The sequence below is a fragment of the Pteropus vampyrus genome, unplaced genomic scaffold (genome assembly GCF_000151845.1).
Source record: "Pteropus vampyrus isolate Shadow unplaced genomic scaffold, Pvam_2.0 Scaffold135, whole genome shotgun sequence".
Classification (NCBI taxonomy): Eukaryota; Metazoa; Chordata; class Mammalia; order Chiroptera; family Pteropodidae; genus Pteropus; species Pteropus vampyrus.
In genome coordinates, this window is record NW_011888916.1 from 3161202 (window position 1) to 3173111 (window position 11910).

Genomic DNA, 11910 nt, shown 5'->3' on the forward strand with positions numbered 1-11910 from the left:
GGATCTTGAAATAATGGAAACAAGGTGGGAAGTGTCTGCCTGGAAATATTAGAAAGGTCACTGCTGAATTGGAAAACCAGAAAGATTTTATTTTGAAATGCCTCTTTAATTTTCCTCGACTCAACAGCGTTGAGGGCTCATTGTGTGCCAGGTCCTATGCTGGGCTCTGAGGCCCATAATGACACAAATATGAGATTGTTGATGCCCTTGGAATTCGTTGTCTGGAGACCTATATGTCATAGAATGCCCTAAGAATTTTGACACTTGGGTAGATGTCGAAAACACAAAGCAAAGCCTTGCTCCAACTCTGTCTTTACAAAGCACTAAGCACTTTTATATAGAAGCAAGATTTCAATATTAGCTTCACCCCTCTCCTTTTGGCGGGGGGAGGAATAATCTAAATGGAAGCTTCGGAAATGTTAAGCAAATAGTTGTCCTTTCATTCTCGTAGAAACCTAGAAGTCATCTTTGAGGACACATTTTTAACACTTAATTTTTGTTTTTATTGAATTGAAACAAGCATATAATCTAACACATCAAATAGCAATTAAGGGGTTTTAATGGTGACTTGCCCATTCTCAGGACCCTGCTTTCTTCCTTAGGAGCATCTACTTTCAATTCATATCTGTCTCTTTTAGAATATACTTCCATATTGCCATGCTTATATTAATGTTTTGAAACAGTAATGATTAACTTCCTACTATGATAGATGATCATTCATCTCTAAAATCTCTATCTCTTCCCATTCCCACCCAAATTACCAACTTTTGGTCAAATTCATTTTTAGCATTTACATATTATTACCATATATGTTGTTCTCTGTTAGGCCACCAGTGTACCATGACTACAATTTATGGGGTGGAGGGGGAGGATTGCAACTTTTAATCTTTCTCAATGTTCAATGCTTTATTTTCTCATTTGCTTACCCTTCTTCATAGCCATGGCTAAATCTTTCCATATCTTCCAATAGCATTGTGGTACAATTTTGACATGGTCAAATTTCTCAGGAAATCTATCATTGCTTTTGGTTGTTATGTTTTCCTTTTCTGGATGTACCTCTCCCCTAGCCCTCTGTCCAGCTCCAGTCTGGGCTGATCGCTCTCCATGTCTGCTGCACAGATGTGGACCTATAATTTCCTTTCACTGTTTTTCTTGGAAGTCCTTGGAATTCCCTCCATCTCTATCCTGTGTTCTATTCTCTGCTTTCTGGATTCCATATCTCCCTTTTTCTTTGTTGATTTCTTTGTTTCAGTCAAGGTATATTGGGGGGAAATTTTGCACACCTGAAATTAAGATGATTATTTTAGCATGAGAAGCTGAGTGTGTACCGTGTAGTTTGACAATGAAATGGTCGAGTTAAAGCTGTGTTTTTGTGCCTTTTATTGGGGGAATGAGGAAGAGGAGAATGGGAGGTTGTTTTCCAAGTTCAGTGCTCACTAACTTTGGGAAGGGGGGAAGGTGGCTCAGTGTTATGAAGATGAAGGCGCTTGCTTTGGTGGTAAGATGAAGGCAGGGGAATGGTTCTTATAGGAGTCAATGAGTTGAGAGGGCTGCTTACCAACTTAGGGGGCTTGGAGCACAAGAAGAATGGCTTTGGGCCAGGATGGAGCTGAGCTGGTTAGAGTGTCTGCTGAAAAGAGGCCAGCATCACTGGCACATGGAAAATTGAGTACACAGGGAAGTGACATCCTTAGCAGGGACAATGGAAGCATAACAACAGAGAGGGTCCTTCAGGCAATGTCGAAGGCTGTGGGCTTCACCTGGGAAGGCAGAAGGAAAAATGAGCAAGTTGGAGAACCCTCTATTATCATGACTGGGTTGGTTTTAAGCCCATGTAAAGTATCTCTTTGGGATATCCTAGAAGTATGAGGTTGTGGCGAGAGGGGTGCGGGGCGGAGGATTTTACAATATACAAGAAGCTAAAGTAGTCTTCTTTTAAAGGAAAAAATTCCGTGGACCTCTAGTATTGTCTTTTTAAAAATTTTTATTACATTATCATTTAATATGGGCAAGTATAAAATCCTTACACTTGTATCTCTTATGCAACTATAAAACAGAATTAAAAAGAATTAAATTCAAATAGCTGCAAAATAAAAATTCAAATTCATAACAATCAAATGTGAAAGAAAATATTGTTTTGCGGGAATGAAATCACTTGCACCTTGAATGCGGCCTACCCTGACTGCCCCATCTTAGGTCTTTGGAGCCTGGCATGTCTTGAGCAATGTGATGGCTAAATTCATCCACCATTTTTTTCTTCTGAATGAACTGCAAGCATTCTTTCATATAGCAGGCCATGCCATAAACTAGCCCAAATGCAGCAGTTATGTATAAATTCCACATTGTTTTTTGCCTTATATCAAGATTGAAGTAGCACCACTTGATAACAAATGTAAATAAGGACTGAATATCTAGTCTCTGCTTTTATGATATATCGGGAGGTCATCTAAGTAACCTAGAATATGCTATATGAATATGTTTTAAGATTATTATTGCAATGAACACAACATTCAAAAATGTTTACAAATTCCTACATGTATAATATGTTCTTGGACCACGTTTTGAACTAAACATTTGAAAAATTTAAAATGCTTATCTAAATAATTCTTAAGTTAGAGGAAAATTGAAATCACAGACTATAAATTAATAAAGGTGAGAACAATACATATTAAAATCCATAGGATGTAGTCAAACTTGTGCACAGAGGAAATGTCATAGCCCCAAATATGCCATTAAAGGAGATCTGGGATGGGGAGACCAATGAAAAGATTACTGTAGTATCTGGGCAGGAAAGGATGGTGGCTTGGCGGAGGTACAGCGGCGACAGAGAAAAGTAGATATACAAAGGTAGAGAAACAATCAGCCAGTGGCTAGAATCCTCCTATTTCATGGAGATTACTAACTTTTCCATTTAATCACAGCTTCATGTCGCTGACCCTGAAAGCTTGGAGTGGTCATTTGGCTGGTAGACACCCAGGTATGGCTTGACTGACTTAGTAATTAATCTCAATAGATCTATTAGTAGAGAGCAAACACAAAACACTGTCAGACTGTTCCTCCATTGAACCCACTGGAGGGCACCTAGGCTAGTTGGTTTTACCTGTGAGTTCTGTCAAACCATCAAGGAACTTATTTTTCTAGTTATATAAATTGTTCCAGAACACAGAAAAAACCGAAAGCCATCCCAATTCTGTCTACTTCATTATGTTATGAAAACCTGATTAAGGTTAAGGAGGGCTGAGCACACAAAACCTAGTCATTCTCACATACAGAAGAGGTAGCATTCCTTAATAAAATATGAGCGGATTGAATCCGGTGGAGTCTTACAAAAATGCATGATCAAATACAGTTTATTCCTGGAATGCAGGGTGGCATTATTAGAATTACTATCTCCATTTTATAGGTGAAATTGGGGTTCATAAAGGCAAAGTGAATTATCCAGATCAAGCTGCAAAATGACAGATTTGAAACTTGACCCAGGTCTGCCTGATTCCAAAGTCATTCTCTTTCTCTGAGCTGAAGAGGCCAGCTGAGGTGGAAACTTGGATGGAGAGCTCCAGGCACCAATAAAATTCCTCAGTTAATTTAAATATTCCTGCACCCACTCACACCCATAGTCCGGATCCGGAAACCTGCCTTTCCAAGCCAAGTGACGAGTTTTGGTTTCCTTTTATTTTCAGTTTTCCACATTCTCCCTCTTTCCCCTCTCCCTCCCCTTTTCCTGTGCTGTCCTTCCTTCTCCCTGCCTTTTCTCTCATCGATTTTGTGGAGACAAAAGCGCCACCTATTGGCCACCTTTTGTGCACCTGATTTGAGCAGGAAATCAGTGGAATGAGGCCAAGATTCACTTGGATGCTGTTTTGAGCTGGGGGTGGCTTCAGGTGGCTGAATGGCACTTTTTCCAGTGCAGAACCCAATTATTTGGTGTGGGAGAGGAAAACTGGCTGACGTTTCCACCTCCCCTGGGAAGCCCTCCCAGATCTTCTGTCTTCCTCTATTCTTCTTGGCATCCTTTGGTAGCTGCCCCACTGTAGAGAGGCTTGGAATGGCCAGTCCTAGGTGCAGAGAATTGATCTGCTTTGTAAGAGGGAAATAGAGGAAAGTGTGCTGGGCTGGGGTCAGGAAACCTGAGGTTTAGACCCCCGTCAGACACGTAGGCAAGGCCTTTCCTTTGACCTTCACAGTAATTCACAACTCTCTTCAAGCTCCTGGATTATGTGCCCTTCCCCAGCTGAAAACTTAGAGATGCATTAGACACTTACCTTGCTCAGAGATTCAAATATCGATGTGTATCAATATAGCGTGCAGAGTGTTGACGAGATGAGGGAACTATTAGGTCACCTTGGTTACTCACTGATTCAGGCTTCTGCCCCAGGCTTAGCCTCAGGCTCCTGTGAAACAGGGAGAATGTGCCCTGTGCTCTCTTCCTGGGTAGGATGGCCTTTTTAACTGCTAAAGTCATTGTAATAATGGGTGAGGATATTCTATCCTGCCAGCCTGAGTGTATCCCAGCACTGGGCCCGTGTCTTCTCTGTCCACTGTCTCCCTCACTGGGCATCCTGGCTAGGGCTGGGCACACCAAGCCTTGGCCTAAGCTACTCCTTGTCTGGAGGCCAGGCTTGGGATTTAGGGCACTGAAGAGAATTAGAGACAAGAGGCCTGGACCCTACTTGAGGGAGACACAGGCCCTACCCTGGGCACCAGATCATTTCCCTGAGTTATGGAAGGGCTGGGGGCTTTGTGGCCTTCACAAGGAAGACTTCCTGAAGGTGAGCTTTGGTTTGGGTTTTGAAGGAAGGGAGAGAGAGCCTGCTGCTCTAGTTCCTATGAAAACCCCTTTGCTCCATCCTAATCCCTGTCCAGCTTGGCAAACTGAAAAAGTCTGACTTTCCATAGCAGTTTAGATGGGACTAAGAGAGGAGCCAAAGACAGGGGTAGGAACAGAAGAGCGAGTGCAAGGTAGAAAATCTGAGGTCCTAGCCAGCAGACTCGCTTACATCCCTACCTGAAGGGCATCAAATCAGTGCTCACAGGTACCCACCAGGCTGGGCTTTCAGGGCCCTGCCTTTAGCACTACAGCCACTGCCCATATTTTCAGGTTGGAGCCTATAGAATGTGTTCATCACATAGTAAAGGTTTTTATTTTATGTTCTGCACACTCAGCCTTATTTATTCGAACAACTGCTTTGTTTCTTTTAAAGTATTTATTTAATTGTTAAATAGGTAATATCTATATTTGGCTTTAAAAGTGTAACAAAGCATTCAGTGAAAAGTTTCTCTTTCATTATTGTTCCCCATTTGCCCCAACAGATAATCAGTTATTAGGTTATTATTCATCCTTCTCGATATTTTTGTTGCATGTACAAACCAAAACAAATGTTATTTTCTCCTTTAAACACACACACACACACACACACACACACACACAATTGGAAGCATGTCTATACTGTTATATATCTTGATTTTTTTTTTCACTCAGCAATACATATAGGCTCTTTCCAGATCAAAACATAAAAAACTTATTTATTTTACACAGCATACTATTCCCTTACACAGACGGCCCATTATTTGCTTAACTGGGGCCAGTTGGTGGGCATTTACATTGTTTCCAACCTTTTGACATTCCCAAACCTGCTGCAATGAAACCTTGTACATATATCATGTGTGCAGGTATATCTGTAAGAAAAAATTCTTAAAGTGCATTTCCACACAGCCCTTGTCAGGACACCAAGCTCCCTGTGTGTTCACACTGGCTTTATTTGGCAGCTGTTCTTTTTTATTTCTCAAAGGGATCTTTGGTGACCATAGTCAGAATTTCACTTTCTCAAACCTCACTGCCCTCCTCTCCAGTGGGCTTCCCATCAAAGTCTCTCACCAGGTGTTTTGGCCTCTGGATCTGGGAAGCCTGGGTACTTGACAGCTTTACCCTGGGTGGCGTCTGTGCCCTAGCCATCGATGAGGGGTGATGGCTCCTTTTCCCTTCTACTTCCAAGCCCTGGGCACCAGTGGCATAGGGAGCTAGCTCTTCCGACCTCAACTGCCCCTTGCCAAACACGGCCATCTTGTCTTCTCTACCTGCCCCATCCAGGGCCTCAACTCTGACTCCCTTCTGCTGATCACAGGACCATGTTCTAAGATCTACTCCCCTCTGCCTTGGATTTCCCATTTCATTGTCTCTAATCCCTCAACTCTGAGTTGGTTCCAGCTTTGTGGGAGGAAGGAGATGACGGAAGATCAAGCAGAGCCCCTGTGAGAGGCATACATGTGACTTAGCGGGATCCAAACTTCACGGCTGCAAACAAGGCCCTTAGTAGCCAGGGAACCTCTGGGTTGGCCCAGACCAGTGATGTCGTCTCATGTAGCAGTCGGCACCATTTGGGAATGATCAGGAGCTTAGGTAGGGCAAGGCCATGCAGAAACATGATTGTTATTATTATTATTGCCTGTGAATGGCAATTGCCCTCGTTTGGAATTGTAGGTAGGGCACAGTAGATAAGAGCCCTGATTCTGGAGCCAGACTGTCCAGATAGACGATGTACTTTTCACATCAGATGAGAAAACTGAGGACCTGGGAGGGGCAGAGGCATATCTGAGGTTATACAGGAAGGCAGGGACACATTCTCAGCTCAGGCTCCACTGCTCCTCTTCAGCTATATGAACAAACCAGGGAGGTACATTCTCCTGGTAGGCTAGAGCAGGCTCCCTCAAAAATGTCAAGGTCAGACAAGAGAGTGAGGAACCTCACTGAGGCATGCTGACCCATAGTTGGCTCCAACTATAATATGAAGTCTGAGGAGTCCGTGCAAGGTGGCAGGCCAGGATATTTTCTTGGTCTCTGTTTCCAATCCAGCTATCTGGATACTTTACAAATGAGGAAACTGAGGCTTAGAGAGATTATTTATCTGAAAGTATAAGTGGTGGGAGCATAATTTGAACCCAGCTCTAAGATCTAAGATCCTGCACTCTGTTTGCTGCACCTGGGTGCCTCTAAGATTCCTACCTGATGATTATCCAGCTTCTAATCACACATTTCCAGTGATAGAGAGCTCACTGTCACCAAAGTAAACTACTGCATCTCTGAGAGACGGCTATTGGAATGTTTTCCTTGAGTGGAATCTCATAAATTGCATCTCTTTACAACTTTCAGGCTCCTTTTTGCTTTGGTCTCTCTGCTCCAGGTCAGTCCTGTACAGATTTGGAGATGGTCGACACATCAACCCTGAACCCTGCATTCTCTAGGCTAACAACCCCAGATCATTTCTTTGTCTACAGAACATTTCTCCATCCCTCCCTGTATTAATTAGGGTTAAGTATCAGACTCCACCCACCTCACCCCCCAAAGAATATTCCATAACAGTGGCTTAACCAAGATTGAAGTTTATTTTCATTTCACATAAGAGTCTCTGCAGGCAGTTTGGGTGGTATGGCACCTCAGAGGTCTCAGGGACCCAGGACCTTTCTCTCTTGTGGCTCTTTTATTTGTGAAATTCAACTCAAATTAGAAGAAATTCAATTCAACCTAGCTTAAGCAAAAGGGGCGATATTTCTGAGAATGTCTGGAAAGTCTAAGGGTTCTAGTTCCAGGCAAAGCTGGGGGACTCAACACTGTTATTAAGCTCTGTCTCTCTCCTGAGAGACATTTTCCCTTTGTGGATAGGCTTTCATGTCAATGCTCTGCAGGAAGGATGGCTGCTGGCAGCTAAGCCTGCATGCCTGTCTTCTGATCCAAAAGAAGCAGCACTCCTCCCAGGTCCCAGAGTCCATATATCAAATCTGGTAGGAGTGATTGGTTCGGCTTAGGTAACTTACTGCTGCCTGGATCAACCACTGGGCTTTGGACTTGCAAAGCTGTTCCATCCAGCCGGGTTACCTGTCTGCTCCTGGAGGTAAGTGTGAGGGAAATGGTGACTGGACATTCCAATCAGGATGACATGGACTATGTAAACATGTTCAGCTCACCATACTAAGGAGATTGAGTTTCATCTTATAAGCAATGGGAAGACCCTGGAAGATTTTGGCAGGGTTTGGTTGGTATGATTGGTCATAACCATTTTATTTTTTTAGAAAATTTGTTAATTTATTTTTAATTATAATTGAAATATAGTATTATATTAGTTTCAAGTGTATGACATAGTGATTCAACATTTATATGCCTTATAAAATGATCACCACAATAAGTCTAGTAATCATGTTACCATAAATAGTTATTACAAATGTTATCGACTCTATTCTCTATGTTTTACTTTATATCCCCATGACTTATTTTATAACTGGAAGGTTTTCAGTACCATTTTAAAAAAAGGAAACTGAAACAGAGAGTACAAGAGAGAAATCCAATGACTGCTGAGATCAGGGACCATGAAAAAAACTTTCTCTGAAAGGGAACATGTTTTTCTTCCTTCAGGGATGAGGACTGATGGGGGAAAAACAATGTCTGTCCTTAGAAAACACATATTCCTACTGATGATGTAAGCTAGCTTTCTGGGGAGTCTTGGACAAGAGGAAGAGATTTGTCATACCATTCATTCATTCATGTGTCCAAATATCTAACATTTATTGAGTACCTACTGTGTGCTGAATTTTGTGCCTGGCAGAAAATAGAGTGATTAGTAATGATGATGATAACGATGAGAAACATTCATTGAGCTCTTTCAAGTTTCAGGCATTAGGCTAAGTGCTTTATATACATTATTCTATTTAATCCTCACAACCACTCAATGAGATGGTACAATTCTTATCCCCATTTTGTAGAGGAGGAAAAATGAGGATGAAGACAATATAATGCTTGTTCTCAAGGAGCACATAGTTGATAGAGGATGACAGACTGGGAAACAAACTATAACAACATAAGAAGTTAAGTCTCTGGCAGCAGAGGCAGAGCCCCTCACAGCCTGGCCAGTGCGCGGTGCTGTTGGGGGAAGCGGTTCATAAAGCTTGACATTTGAAATGGATGAAAAATTAAGAGGAGTAGGCCAGGCAGGAGTGAGCCGAGTGCAAAGGTGAAGAGGTAAAAAAATCAGGTGTGAGTGGGGAACAGGGGTTAGAGGTGAGGCTGGACATACAGGCAGGGACCGGGCTGCCTGGTGGCCTGTGTGGACAAGCACTGGTAGCATCGCTGAGAAGGTCTCGAACCTCAGGGCAAGTGTCAACTGGGGCCTCATGCAAATCACATGGAAATCAGTCTCCCAGCTTCTCCCTTAACTTGATAATTGCAAGCAGTGGAAGGCCTCCTCCGTTGATCTAGAGATCAGCAGAACCCTCTGGGTGTGTATTAGCAGCAGAGGTTTCTAGGCCCAACCCTCCCTTCTCAGGGCAGAGGGAAGGGTGGTATTTGCCTGAATTGAAGCTGTTCCCAGCCTCCAGCTGACTTGCCTGTTCTTGTAGGACATCCAGCCAACCCCTGAAATCTGAAGCCCATCAAAGTAGCTTCATTTGGGCTGGGGTTGGGAGAAGGAACAGCCTGACTGTCCTTACTTACTGCCCCGTCCTGGAGCACTGACTCTCTCCCCCCTCCATACACACACACATACCAAGTTCCCTCTTGCATTTCCCCGTCCTATGTCAAAACTCCCCCAATCAGTCTTCACTCCTCAAAATAAGCACTTTCCCACATTACCTGCTCCTCATCCAGGTGACACGGAGAGGGGTCTGGTTTGTTAAACTCGAGACTAGGGATTTAGTTCCACCTCTGCTACCAATTTGCTGTATGACGTTGGGCAAAGTCTCAAGTTCCCCATATAGGAAATAAACTTTGAAAACCAAAAAGTCCCATTTTGGAATAAATGACTTCAGTCTTCCTTTACTAGGGGGAAAGAAAAACAGTATGCAATGCAATGGGTGGGTGGAGTGGACGGATTAACAGTCTCTTTGGAGAAGGGCGAGGCAGGAAGCAGATCGACTGTGCAGTGCGGGGTGTGAGCGGTGAAGTCGAGGGTTCAGGCTTCAGATTCTGAGATGCCTAGAGCAGGAAGAGGGGAAGATGGGTTGGGCTCTTGAAAAGGCTTCTTTCTGGAGGAGGCGGGATTTGAGCAGGGCTTTGAAGCAAGTGTACAGGTTGGGAAAGGAAGCAAGCATGAGCAAAGAGGAGTTCGGAGGTGATGAGTCTCCGGATAACTTTGCCTAAAGGATGGGGTGGGGAAGGGAAGCTCTGGTCCCAGATCTAGTGGTCCAGACTCTGCGTGGATGCGCAGCTCCTCCAGAGGGCGCTGTTTTCTAGGACTCCCTCACCAGCGTCCGAGCTGCAAGGCCAGAACTCCCGCTGGTCCCTCGCTGTTTTTGTGGGGCTTACGAGGCTCGCCATCCTCTGCCGAGGGCTCAGGCAGCCAGCAATGTTCCCCGCCCAGGCGACTTACAGGTTACCCTGCACGGGGATCCAAAAGGCTAAACGTGTGTGTGTGTGTTTTTTGCATAGGGGGCCGGGTTCGGATGGCTCTGCCCCCTCCTCCTTCCTACTCCACACCAATTCAAGGCTCGCGAAGGGCGTCAGGTTCCCGAGGTTTGCTGCTCCAGCAGGCGGCGCGTAGTCCGTCGAAAGGAGGCCGCCGCTACAGTCGGTCTGGCCGTCCGCAGCGCCGTCCCTGTACTCTCTCTCCCCTCTCCCCGCCATTGTCCCAGACCTCTGCCCAAGCTCGCGCCCTCACAGCTCCTTCCCTTCCCAGGTCTCGCTGCATGCTCGGAATGGGTTTGCAATCCTCCGACTAGGTCGCGCCCTTTCAGGCCCTGGGGTAAAGGCAAGTCCTTCAGGGCAGTCCCTGGCACAGATCGTGCGTTCGGAAGGGGAGGATTCGGGACAGGCGCGGGTCGCTCAGGGAAGCACTGGAGCGCTCAGAGCCACCGTCGCCCGGAGGGGCAGACCCAAAGCGCTCACGTGGACAGAGAAAGAGACCCTCGGACCCGGAAACCCAGGACGCACTTACACATAAGGGGCACTTAGACCTAGGCTAGCTCTCCGACGCACCTGGACGCGTGCCTTACTCCCTTGCCTCCGTGCACGGCTCCCAAGTGTGTGGAGCCGGCCCTACTCAGGTCGCTGCGAAGCCGGCCCCTAGGCAGGGCGGGTAGGGAGCTGCGCTGTTTTCACCGTCTCCTGAGTCCGCAACCCTCTTCCCACGAACGAGAGTCGACAGGCCCGGCAGTTAGCCCTGGTCTCAACCGCTGCGCAGTGCGAGGGCCACAGGGTGCTTAAGTGAGAACCCCACCTCGTAGTCCCAGGGAAGGTGGGGCTAAGAGGTGACCGTGGCCAGGCATAACGTAACGAAAGACAGATATTTCTTCCGAGAAGTGGAGGGTACGCAAATGTAGTGGATGCCGCAGAGGCATCCTGCGGGCGCCTGGGGGTGGGCAGGTGGGCTGCGGTGGTGAAAGCACACACGTTGGAGGTCCAGTCAATACTGTGCTGGTAGAGGGTCCGGCCTCTCCTGAACTCTTATCCGGAGTCCCGCTGTGTGTAAGAAGCCCAACTGCCTGAGGTTCGCCCTGCAGGTCACACAATCTGGAGTCTCCCGCCTCCCAGCTGGGCGGAGGGCGCGGATCGCTCTGAAGCAGGCAAAGACCTGGGGTCGGGAGATGTAGCGGCTGCCGCCAAACAATCGTCTGGCTCCAAAGCAGCAGCTCTGTGGAGGGGCGGGAAGAGGAGGCGGCTGCGCAGGTCTCACCGCTTTCCGCCGGGCTGGCCAGGTTAAATAATAAAATGAAAGAAGTGTGCAGGCGTGGTGTCCTCCTGTTCAGCTCAGGCTGCTCTTTGCAGCCCCGCCGCACCGATGGGCGGACCTTTGCACTTGCGGAGCTCGAACCCTAGGCCGCGTGCAGTCAGTGGGTCTGCGCAGCCACCCACCTCTAGCTAGATCAGCGCCGCGCTTCGCCAGTTTCGCGACTGACTTAATTATACTCTTACAATCATCAGAGAGAGCT